At 41.0% G+C, this 13,201-nt stretch overlaps 1 pseudogene; it reads left to right on the forward strand.

Moving 5' to 3' along the window:
- The first annotated feature begins 3,506 nt into the window (after nt 1–3,506).
- On the forward strand, nt 3,507–4,222 carry LOC100614744 (phosducin-like protein 3; annotated as a pseudogene).
- The last annotated feature ends 8,979 nt before the right edge of the window (nt 4,223–13,201 follow it).

Here is a 13,201-nt window from a genome sequence, read left to right on the forward strand (position 1 = left end):
ATCCCAGCTCTTTGAGAGGTTGAGAAGGGAGGATCACTTGAAGTTAAGAGTACAGGACCATGCTGGGCAACATAGGGAAACCCTATCTCAACAAAAAAAAAATTTTTAAATAAGCCAGGAACGGTAGCATGCACCTGTAGACCCAGTTGGTTGCACCACTGCACTCCAGCCTGGGTGACAGAGTGAGACCCTGTTTTTTTTTGTTGTTGTTGTTTTGCTTTGTTTTTAAAAAAAAGGAAGGAAGATTGATACAAGTTATAACTGAAGTTATAACAGCCAGAGTGTGGAATTAAACAATTATTACTCAATCTATGATTTTGCCCAGCCTCCTTCTTCTGTTTTCATCTGTTGTATTGTTTGCATGAAGGATCGTACCTTATATAGGAAATAAGAGAGGAAGGATATGTCACCCTGATCACTCCAGGGTCCACTGCAAAGTCTTTTTCACCAGGGCAGCCTTTGATATTGGCTGAACTTTAGTCAGCCAGTTTCCTGTGTGATGAGCACTCACGTTTGATTTTTGTAAGCTCGCCACACACCTTCCCTATCAATTTCCTTCCAATATATTTCTGATAAGGACCATTGCCACTTCTTGAGCATCAGGTTCAGGTGCAGTAGTACTTGTCAGAGTTGCAGGTAAAATATAAGACACTCAGATGATTTGAATTTCAAATAACAATGAATAATTTTTAATATAAGTGTGGCCCAGAGCATCCTGTATTTTTATTTGCTAAATCTAGCACCCTATGTTTTGTATTTCATGTCTCTGTTTTTGATGTTTCCTTCTTTGACATGGTTCCAACACTTCATTTAGCCCCTCCAGAGCCAGTGCTTTTCCACCTCTGCTGTCCTCTGCTGGTCATGGTTGGTCACTGGTGCTGGAGGGAAAAACCCAATAGCTTGGGCTTAAAATAATGTTGAAGGAATATGGATAAAGCATGCGCATCCAGCAAACATTCACTGGGCATAGTCCATGTTCCAGGTTATGTGATGAGCTAGTGAACATTCCATGTCCTCAAGAAGCTCCCAGGCTAGAAGACAAGAGAGACTTGTACGGCACATATACTGGACTGGAAGTCAGAAGTCCCAGGAAAAAACATTCTGGTCTAAAATCTTTCACAAACAAGCTATGCAACGTTGAAGTCTCTTAAGTTTTTGGGATTTCTAGCCTGTCATCAAAATAAAGGATGGATGTCAGGAAGAAAAAAAAATAGTATTGGAAAAATACAGCAGAATTTATCTTGGAGAGGTAGGTTTGGGAAGAGTGAAATAGCCCAGATAGAGCTCCCAAAGTTATGGAAGTATTCCCAAAGTCATGGAGAGGCAAGGAGGTGATGGACAGAGGGTTAAGCAACTGACAGGAGTGCTGGTGGTTTATAGGTGACAGCTGGCTGTGGAAACATCCTCCTTGGAACACTCAGAAATAGCTGGGACATGATTGTATTTCCTGCAATTACACACCATATGTTCCTGAGATATTTTGTTTAGGGGGACCACAGAAGGCTGGAGAATTTCGTGACTCTTGAAGATCCTATGAAATGAAGTTGTTGCTAATCTTTGAGATCCCATGCAGCTCTAACAGTCCACGGCCCTACTATGTATTATGACAGAAATAGAAATGACATACTAAATGAGACCTGAGAAAGGCATGATCCATGTCAACTGCTGGAGTCATGAAGAAACCTCATGACCTATCTGTGGCACCAGTCCCTCCAACAGAGTTCATTAGCACCTTGAATGGTACTCTCCTCCACCTGATTGCTCAGGCTAGAATCTTAGAGGCAACCTCAACTCCTGCCTCTCTCTTCCCCACCTGCCCTTTGATTCCTTCATAGAATTTATAGTTCTACAAATTCTACCTCTGAAAAATATGCTTGTTCTGCCCACTTCACTCCATCTCCTGGACTATCCCAGTTTAGGCTGCCATGGCTTCTTCCCGAACAGCCTCCTAAAAGGTCTTGCTGATTCCCTTCTCGTGCTTTTCTGACCCATTCTCCACAATGCACGCAAGAGTCATCCTAAAAATTTATCCCATCAATGGCTTCTCATGGCCCGTAGCAGAAAACATGATGAAAAAGTCCTTTCTGAGCTGGCTTGTGCATAACTCCTGAGTTTCTCTTCTCTCTGGCCACTGCCCTCTTTCACATCATGCTAAGCTCCAGCTCTACTGACCTGGTGTGATTTATCTCATATGTCAGATTCTCTCTTGCCTTCAGGTCTTTTACAGGTACAAATTTCTCTAAGGACCCTTCCCTAATCCCTCTAGAGGAAAAGTTTTTCATTCTGTAGAGACACTTATCCTAATGATAAGAATGATGATAATAAAAATTATAGTGCCCACTGCAAGCCAGGTACTACTCTGAGCTCTTCATATGTAATAACAGATAAATGCTCCTATAACATAGTTTTCCTATCAAAGTCCTCATAACATTTCATTTAAATTGCTTTCTTGATTATCTAATCCCATTATTATAATGTAGAGAAGACAGGGATTCTCTGTCTTGCCCACCTTTGTAGCAACAACACCTAGCACAGATGAGTATTATTTAAGCTCTCCTTAAAAATGAATAAAACTTTATTTATTTATTTATGTATTTTTGAGATGGCATCTCACTCTGTTGCTCAGGCTGGAGTGCAGTGGTGCGATCTTCGCTCACTGCATCCTCTACCTCCTGGGTTCAAGCAAATCTCCTGCCTCAGCCTCCAGAGTAGCTGGGACTACAGGTGTGCACCACCACACCCGGCCAATGAATACGACTTTAAAATGTGAAAACAGAAGTGTTTCTAGTTAGAGTCAGAGTTGGAAATGGACAGAATGTATTTACAGAGAGGAAAATAATTTACTGTGGCTAAAACAGATGGTACACATAGGAGATAAGCCTGGAATATTATATGGGAGGCCAATCAGGAAGGCCCACTCCTAAGGGGTTTTGATCAACAGAAACTCTTAATTTTTTTTCTTTTATTTTCGGTAGAGATGGGGGTCTTGCTATGTTGCCCAGGCTGGTCTAGAACTTGTGGACTCAAGTGATTCTCCTGCCTCAGCCTCCCAAAGTGCTGGGATCACAGGCTACTGTACCCAGTGAAACTCTTAATTTTAATGCACTCAACTTTATCAGTTTATATTATCTAAAAGTCACCATCAAAAGAGTGAAAGGCAAGCCACAGAGCAGATATTTGCTGCACATAAAACCAATATGGGCCTTATAACCAGAATATACAAAGTACTTCTACAATTGGATATTCACGTGCAAAAAAACAAAGTTGAACACATATCAAAACATATACAAAAATTAATTCAAAATGGATCATAGACCTAAAAGTAAGAACTGAAAAAATTAAACTCAGAAAAAATCAGAGTCACTCTTAGATTAAGCACTGGTTGCTTTCATATATCAAAAATATAAATAACAAAAGAAAAATGGAGAAATTAGACTTAATCAAAATTTAGAACTTTTGTACTTCAATAGACATCAAGAAAATGAAGACAACTCATTGAAAACAAGATGTAGGGCCCCAACACAGACACTGAGTGGAATGACATCTTAGCAAAAAGGGCATCTTGCCCCCCAAGGAAAGTCTGAAAGAATTGGAAAACAAGGCAGAAGAGGAGCAGCGCATCCTCCAGCAGTCAGTGGTGAAAATGTATGAAGATATGACTTTGGAAGAGCTGGAGGATCATGAAGACAAATTTAATGAGGAGGATGAACATGCTATTGAAATGTACAGACAGCTGAGACTATCTGAGTGGAAAGCAACTAAACTGAAGAATAAATCTGGAGAAGTTTTGGAGATCTCAGGAAAGGATTATGTTCAAGAAGTTACCAAAGCTGGTGAGAGTTTGCGGGTAATCTTGCACCTTTAAAAACAAGGAATTTCCCCTCTGTGCCCTGATAAATCAGCACCTTGGTGGACTTGCCAGGAAGTTCCCTGGTGTCAAATTTATCAAAGCCATTTCAACAACCTGCATACCCAATTAACCTGTTAGGAATCTGCCCATGATATTTGTTTACCTGGAAGGAGATATCAAGGCTCAGTTTATCAGTCCTCTGGTGTTTGGCGGCATGAACCTGTCGAGAGATGAGTTGGAGTGGAAACTGAATCTAGAGCAACTAAGATAGACCTGGAGGCAAACCCTAAGAAACCGATTGAAGACATGTTGCTGTCCTCAGTGACGTGCTCTGTCCCCAGGAGGAAGGACAGCAATTCTGAGGGTGACTGAGGCTGCAGCTGCTGTAACTTGCCAAACTTTCTTGTGACAAATGGTCTGGATTTCTTTAAAAAGGAAAAAGCAAGAAGGAATGCTTTTGGGTTTTAGTTTTGTATAAATTATGTTTCATATCTTTTTATTTCAGAAATAATCATTGCTGGAAATGCTGTTAAATTTTTTGGAACTCTTCTTAAAAATTATAACATTTCCTTTTTTAAAAAAATTAAAGCCAGTTATTGGTATGGCACAAAAAGAAAAGAAAGAAAATGAAGACAACTCAGAAATATATTTTGTAAATTATGTATCAGATAAGAGACTAGTATTCAGAATATATAAAAAACTGTTACAACTAAACAATAAAAAGATAAACAACTCAATTTTTAAATGGCAAAGGATTTGAATAGGCATTTTTCCAAAGATGACATACAAATGAACAACAGTCATATAAAAAGATGTTCAGTGTCATTCATCAGGGAAATGTAAATCAAAACTACGAGATACCATTTCACACCCAAAAGTTGACTATACTTAAAAAAAAAACCAGAAAATAACAAATATTGGCAAGGATGTAGAGAAATTGGAACCCTCATACGTTGCTGATGGGGTTGCAAAAGGGTGCAACTGCTTTGAAAATAGTTAAGCAATTTCTCAAAATGTTAAATTTAGGGTTACCGTATGACTCAGCAATTCCACTCTGAGTTATATACCCAAGATAACTGAAAACATATCCATACAAAAATCTGTACATGAATGTTCATAGCAGTATTATTCATAATAGCCAAAATCTTTCACAAACAAGCTATGCAATGTTGAAGTCCCTGCAAACACCCCAAATACCCATCAACTGATAAGTAGATAAAGTGTTATATCCATACAATGGAATATTATTCAGCAATAAAAAGGAATGAAGTATTGATACATGCTACAACATGGATGAACTTTGAAAACATATTATGTGAAAGAAGACAATCACAAAAGACCACATATTGTATTAAACATTTATTTGAAACATCCAGAATAGGCAAATCTGTAGAGACAGGTAGTAGGTTAGTAGTTGGCTAGGGCTGAGGAGTGGGTATGGGGTAATACAAATAAAATAAAAATAAAAATTGATGGCTAGGCACAGTGGCTCACGCCTGTAATCCCAACACTTTGGAAGGCCGAGGCAGGCTGATCACTTGAGGTCAGGAGTTCGAGACCGGCCTGGCCAACATGGTGAAACCCTATCTCTACTAAAAATACAAAAAGTAGCTGGGTGTGGTGGCAGGCACCTGTAATCCCAGCTGCTCTGGAGGCTGAGGCAGGAGAATTGCTTGGCGGCATGCAGAGGCTGCAGTGAGCCAATACTGTGCCACTGTACTCCAGCATGGGTGACAGAGTAAGACTCTATCTCAAAATAAACAAACAAACAAAAACAAAAACAAAAATGGATTATAGTGGTGGTTGTACAACTCTGTGAGTATACTAGAAAGCATTGAATTGTAAACTTTAGTGAATTGTCCAGTGTGTGAATTGTATCTCAATAAAGCTGCTAAAAATTGAGGTTTTTTTGAAAAAAGAAATTGGTTATAATAAGAGTCATGTAATGTTTTCCTTTGGGGTGAATCTGGAGATTTTGATTAGAAAGGGACTTGTGAGACTTCTGAAATGTTAACAACATGCTATTTTGGGGTCTGAATGGTAGTTACATGGGTGGTTTTTTGTGTGTGATAATTTAAGCTGTACCTTCAAGCTTCTTGCAGCTTCTGTATGTATGTTTATTTCACAAGAAAACATTTATAAAAGTATACCAAAAAATATTGATTTTAAACAAATTTAAATTTAAAACAAATCTAAAGGAATGGGTTAATGATTTTATTTTGTCATTACTTGTCTACTATTTACCAGTGGCATGAACTGGGCAAGGCAGGCAACCTCTGAAAGCCTCAGTTTCTTCTCCCGTTAAACAGGAACCTATTATGTCTGTATAGTAGGCTGAACCTATAATTGTTAGTAAACCACCTTCCTTTTTGCCCAGAACATTATAGGCTTTTGACATGATCTAAAAATGTAAAAAGTTATCTGAGAAAATGCCCATTTTCTGGGCAGGAGGTGAACCTCCCTGGTCAGTGTGGCACAAAGAAAGGCTCAGTAGCATGGAGGAATGTTAGAAAAATCAAGTACAGGTGAATTTGGACACTGACAGAAAGGCAGCAAAATGGGGACAAGGAAGAACTGTCTTTGGTGGGTCCAGGTGTAGAGTCTTTTCAGCAGAGACCAAAGAGAGACCAGATTAGGGCTGGCAGTCAAGCACCAATGGGCATGCATCTACCTCTGAGACAACAGGAGAAATAGGTGTTCCCAAATCCTCGGGCCTTCGGGGATTGACCTATCTGGTAAGATCCAAATAAAATAACTCAGTCCTCCCTCTCATATAATTGCAGAAAGTCTAGTATCTCTACAATGTTTATCAGGGTACAGGGAGGGGGGAAGCTTTGTCTTTAGTGTTCATCACCTCCTACTGTGCTCAATTCTCCAACCCCACAGCTGTCTTGTTTCTTGTCTCTGCTGTCCTTTCTCTTTACCCTAAGCTAAGGCACAGCTCTCCCTCTTTCCCAAAGCACTGATAATGTAAACCTGCTCCATCTGGTGGTACCTAAGCCTTTTTCGAAGAGTTGGGGATAATGGGTCAAAGAAACTCAAAACAAGAAACTATTTAAATTACCATCAGGGAACAAACACTACCATTAAAATGCCTTTTCCTTCCTCAATGCAGGATAGCATATGAGTAGCCCCTTACTGGATGTGCCTCCTTGAATGAGTTACTTAACTGATTAGTCTTCGTTTCCTCCTTTGTAAAATGGTGATAATCCTAAATTTGCTTCTGGGATTCCTCTGAGGATCACATAAATAATGTATTTGAACACAGAATAGCTATTGATGTAGTAAATGATGCCAGTAGTAGTAGACGAAGGAAAATGAGTAATAGCATTAGATCTCTGACTTGGTGATATATTCTAGAGGCCCATTCCTTCCCACAGAGTCTGTTTTCACATCTAGTCTCTTCCCTGCATCTAGAATTACAAATCACAAGTTTCTTGGGCTGCAAAGGAAAATAGCTAACATTCCTGTTTCTTTATTATGTAGAACATTTTGGCTACCCTTTGCTCAATCCCATCTATCCAGCATAATCCAGGACCCTCTCTTTCCATTCCAAAACTTTCCTAAATACAGAACCCTGGGCCAGGCGCAATGACCCACACCTGTAATCCTAGAACCTTGGGAGTCCGAGGCAGGTGGATCACTTGAGCTCAGGAGTTCATGACCAACCTGGGAAACATGGAAAAACCCTGTCTCTACTAAAAATACAGAAAATTAGCCAGGCATGGTGGCGTGCACCTGTTATCCCAGCTACTTGGGAGGCTGAGGTGGGAGGATCACCTGAGCCTGGGAGGTCAAGGCTGCAGTGAGCCAAAACTATGCCACTGCACTCCAGCCTTTGCGATAGGAGTGAGACTCTGTCTAAACAAACAAACAAACAAACAAACAAACAAACAAAACATAGACTCTAGACCCTAGAGCTCTGCCTTGAAAGATTTAATAAAAACTGGCTGAGCACAGTGGCTCATGTTTGTAACCTCAGCACTTTGGGAGGCCAAGGCAGGTGGATCACCTGAGGTCAGGAGTTCAAGACCAGCCTGGCCAACATGGTGAAACGCTGCCTCTACTAAAAATACAAAAAAAATTAGCCGGGCCTTGTGATGCACGCCTGTAATCCCAGCTACTCAGAAGGCTGAGGCAGGAGAATCGCTTGAACCCAGGAGGCAGAAGTTGCAGTGAGCTGAGATCATGCCATTGCACTCCTACCTGGGCAACAAGAGCAAAACTCCATTTCGAAATTAAAAAAAAAAAAAGATTTAATAGAAACTGAAGATAGAGTTTTTTCTCTAAGCAGAACTCAAAGTCAGAGGACCTCTGCTCACCTTTCCCATAAGTCTCACTGGGAAGAAAGGCTGGCATACATTTGTTCTTTCTTTTGCCAGAACAACCCATCGGTGTGGCAGCTTAAATAGTTATTTATTCGTCCTTTAGCACATTCATATCATATCTGAGTTTATTTATTCAACAAATCTTTATTGAATGCTTATTTCATGCCTGACATTCTGCTAGGTACAGGTGAGCAGAGACACACCTGGAGCTCTCTTGGGGCTTTTAGCTGAGTCTGGGACACGGATATTCAATAATGACCAGAAACCCAATGCAAAGTGCAACAGTGATAAATGCTACAAAGGGGAAGTGTCTAGAGCTAACAGAGCACCTAAAACAGAGCTTTAACCTCATCTGAGAGGTCAAAGAAGGTTTTCTCAGAGGAAAGGATACAGCCCAAGCCTGAAGTCACCTTTCTGTTAATGTCCAGAAAAGAGGAAGAGTTCAGTGCATTGTGGGCAGGTGGAGCATTCCAGATAGAGGACACAGAAATGGCTTCCAACTATGTGGGAAACCCATGCTTTAGGGATTCATCATAGAACTCATGCAGATCATGATTGTTCCAAGAATTCTTTCCAGAATTGGCACAGATATGGGCAGAAAACCAAGGTGATGGCCAGGCGTGGTGGTTCACACCTGTAATCCCAGCACTCTGGGAGGCCGAGGTGGGCAGATCACCTGAGGTCAGGATTTCGAGACCAGCCTGGCCAACATAGTGAAATCCCATCTCTACTAAAAATACAAAAATTAGCTGGGTGTGGTGGCAGGCACCTGTAATCCCAGCTACTTGGGAGGCTGAGGCAGGAGAATCCCTTGAACCTGGGAGGTGGAGATTGCACTGAGCCGAGATCAAGCCACCACATTCCAGCCTGGGTGACAGAGTGAAACTCCATCTCAAAAAATAATAATAAAATAAAATAAAACCACGGTGAAGAAGCAAGGCCCTCCTCCACTTTACTGAATGTTGAGGTTGTGCCAAAGTAGTAAGAGTATCTCTAATACCAAAATCTCTATGCAGTATGCTCACACACACCGGGTTTACTTAATGTAGATGGAGTTTCCCTGACATACTCTGGAGAAATGGCTCAAGCCTATACACAGTCATTAGAAAGGGAGGCTTCTGTTATGTTTGCCCAAAGCTTACAGGAAATATCCCTTGCAACACACTCTGCCAGGAAACCATCTTTACGTAATTCCTCCCTGTGCTCCAATGGCACCTGTTGCATGTTCTGTCCATACACTTACCTCATGGTAGTTCATCATTTGTTGATATCTCTGTGTCTTAAAAGTTTGACAGGAAATATAGCTTAGTGTTTAACTATTTACTATGCTATGTTTAATGTTGCTAAGAACAATATTTTTCCTTAAAAACAGAAACTTAATACCTTGGCTGCTTTGGAGGCCCCTCAAGAATCTTGCATTTAAGGAAGTAACTGAAATATTAGAACATTTTGTCTGTGCTAAATGTCTTTGTATTGCATTTTAGTGGCTATTAATTACTAGTAAAATCACTTTCCCTCTCTTCAGCTCCCCTTATTAAAATCTCTGTGATATAAGGCAGATCAAGATGATCAGTAAGAATACATCATTAATTTTGCAACTGAAATTAAATGAAAATAAGTAGAAAAGAAATAAAGGTTTAGAACAGATATTTGGGATAATTTAGAAACATGTTTGAAATGAACTAATTAAATATTAACCTTATCTAAAGCTATTAAGCTAAAAATAGGAAAGCACCTTTCATATAAATTCAGTGATCTGAATTATTAATATGCAAAATTAAATGCCATGTTCAATTTCAGTTTTTTACACAAACATGAATATTGATATTATCCATAAAACCAGAAAGACCTTGCAATCATACGGTGCTTCGAGGCTTGTACAACATGGAGAATTTCAGTTTCCATTAAATAAACAACAAATTACTTTAAAAATTAAACAAAGCTGAATTTTTCAGAAAGTTGATTTGCTAAGTGCCTGCACTATTTCTTCCTGGAATGTAGAGAAAGTGACCCCTAGTGGAATTCTAATGAAGCATTCCTCCAGCTTTGTTCACTTATTTAGCCAATCAACAGATGCTGCCTGGCTGGGCTCTGGAGACAAAGACATGATTGAAAGTGAAGTTTAGGATGGTAGTTGAGAAGCAAGCATTTGTAGAAAAGATTGATCAGAGCTACGAGTGAGAGAGTGGAAGTAGTTAACTTGGCAATGGGCTGGAGGAGAGGGAGGTAGGGTGGCTGGACAGAGGAGGGTAGAAGTGAGAAAGGCCATTCACACAAAGAGCTTGAGCAGCTTGGTGCCTCCTGGAAACTGCCAGTGGTTTTATTTGGTGAGGAATGAGCACTTCCAGGAGAATTGATAGGGTTAGAAAAGTAGGCAAGGACCAAGCCATGACACGCGACAGGGTCTGGTCTTTAATCTGGTCTTTGGGGATAATGTCCCCCAAACACTGTTCGTGGATATTAATGGAGGTAACAAATACGCTCAAACCACAGTCAGAATGCTAGGATGAACCAGGCCTCCCATAGATACAAGAGACTGTATAAAAATGGGCTTCTTTAACTATTTGCAGCCCTCTGAAAGACCATGTCAGACAGACTAGAAGATTTTTTAAGTCAGGGAGCAAAGACAGAACTGGGAAGTGGCTTAGACACAAGAGGAACTAGAGAATAAGCAACAGTTTAAAATGTTGTGATTATGGATAGAAAGAAGAGCCAGTGGGCCCAAACATCTCTACAGCAAATACTCCCAGCTGACGGGACGTAGCACATGTGGTTGAGATCTTACGAATACCCAGCAGGGCTGGAGTGGCAGTTACCTTTAAATAACACCTCTGTTCACAGCAGCGGCGAGGTAAAACCCATTACCTTAATGACAAAAATCACAATTACTTCTGCACCAACCTAATAGAAGCCCAGAGAATGGCAGCCTCTGAGGAAACAGAGGAGGAAGAAATGAAGAAGGTAGAGGGGGAAGGGACAAAGCGGTAGAAATAGAATCAAGGGAGAGCCATCTCCTGGAATGGGAGGGAGAGAGAGAGAGACCTTCCAGAAAGTATTCAACAATATCAGATGCCGCAGAGAAATCAGGTGAGGTGAAGCCTAAATTTTGATCATTATGATTGGCAGCCAGGATGCCATGGATTTTCTGAGAGAGAGAAATGGTAATGGAGTGGAGGGCAAACCCTTTATGTAGGAGCTGAGGAACAAACAGGAAGTAAAAGAAGGAGCAAGCCAGCGCTTGCTTTATCAAAGAGCCTGGCTAAGAAGAAGCGGAAGTTACGTGAAGATATATGATGAAAGAAGGGGTTTTCCTCCTAAATATTGAAAAAGCTATGTTTATGTGTTCAGGAGAAGCAGACATGAAAAATAAGTGGCTGAAGATAAAGTAGGAAAGATGATTGATTGAATAAAGGACAGAAAAGGGATCAAGAGCATAGAAGAAAACATTTGGATTAGGCAAGAAGATAAGGACGGGAGGCGGGAGCGAGGAATGCATGTTCTGTGGATCTGTCCGTAAGCAAAAGCAGGAATGAAGAGTTAAGCCCAATACCTGCTATTTTTTTTCTCTGCAGTTGAAAGCAGAGGCAGTGCCTGAGAGCCAGAGGGATAGAAAAGGCAAGGAGGCTTGAAGAGAAGCCTTCTAACAACTGTTGTGGAGTAAGGGGTGATGGATGGCCTGGGACAAGCAAAAAGACCCCTAAGCAGCAGAAAGAAACTAACCCAAGGGGAACCCATGAATATGTAGTGGCATGTGTCTGCTGGGTGCTGTGGTGACTTTAACAGCACCCAGGCACAGAAACAGAAAACGCAGATCCCAGGGCCAGCATTTTGCAGATCAGATAAGGCAGAAAAGAAATAGGATGCTGCTAAAATAAAAAAAAAATTTTTAAATAAATAAATAAATAAAAATTAGGGACATAAAGCCTGAGGGTGGAGGTGAGGATGGTGTAATGATAAAGTAACAGAAAATGGAGACATGGAGGGGCCGGGGGTCTTGGTGTTGGAGGTCAGTTCTGATGGGGGCAACAGACTGAGAGCCCAGAGACAGGAGTTTGTGATTGAAGAGGAAAGCGCTAGCCATCTCTTGAGAACGTCTTATGTGCCTGGCACCATGCTAAGCACATCATCCATAGAATTTTATTTAATCCTTACAGAAAATCTATAAAGTTAATAGTATTCTCCTTACTTTACAGATGAAGAAATTGAAGCTCCAATACAGCAGCTAACTTGTGTGGTATCACACAGCTGGTTGACTTGCCCAAAACCTTCACATTTCCTTCCAGTGCTGAGAGGTGGAGCTATTGGGTGATGAAAAGGATAAGGGTGGCCTACAAGAGGGAACTGTTCTTCCAGAGTGGATTTCAAGGTCAGTAAAACAGAGAGCTAGTTTGTTTGCTTGTTTGCTTGCTTATTTTGCTTTGTTTTGTTTTTAGAGAACTAGTTTTGTACATCGCTGGCATGTTGATAATGGATGAGTAAACTATGGTAGCTGGGAGTGGGGATAAAGATACTAGCTAAGAGAGTAGATTGCATGTCCAGAAGCAAGGGTACTGAGCAGAGATGCAGAGGGTGAAATCACCAAATTGTATGAGCCCTAAAAGTGGTGACTGTTTTGTATGGGGCTGGGCAGCACTGCCTATGTAATTTGATGGGCGCTGTGCAAAACAAAAATGGGGGGCCTAAATATAGTGCCATTAAAGGTACTGAAATATGAAACCGTTTCCTTCTGCAGTCTTTCTCTCTCTTGACCTGTCATGGTGTTTTTATTTGATATTTCATTTCTTGTTTCCTCAGACATGGGGATATTTGCAGAGGGAGTGCAGAGACACCCAGTGGGGGCTCTGTCCCCTGACTCAGTGCATGGCCCACTGGCTTCTGAGTTCTACCTCCCCTGAAGTGCTGCACCCCAGCTGGAGACAGGGAGATCCACCTCCTCATTCCCACAGGCCACCGCCCCCACCCACAGCAGAAGGGGAAGAATCAAGGAGTGGCAACCTCCACATCAGGATGCCCTTGGGATCTG

The sequence above is a fragment of the Pan troglodytes genome, chromosome 10 (genome assembly GCF_028858775.2).
Source record: "Pan troglodytes isolate AG18354 chromosome 10, NHGRI_mPanTro3-v2.0_pri, whole genome shotgun sequence".
In the NCBI taxonomy this organism is placed as follows: Eukaryota; Metazoa; Chordata; class Mammalia; order Primates; family Hominidae; genus Pan; species Pan troglodytes.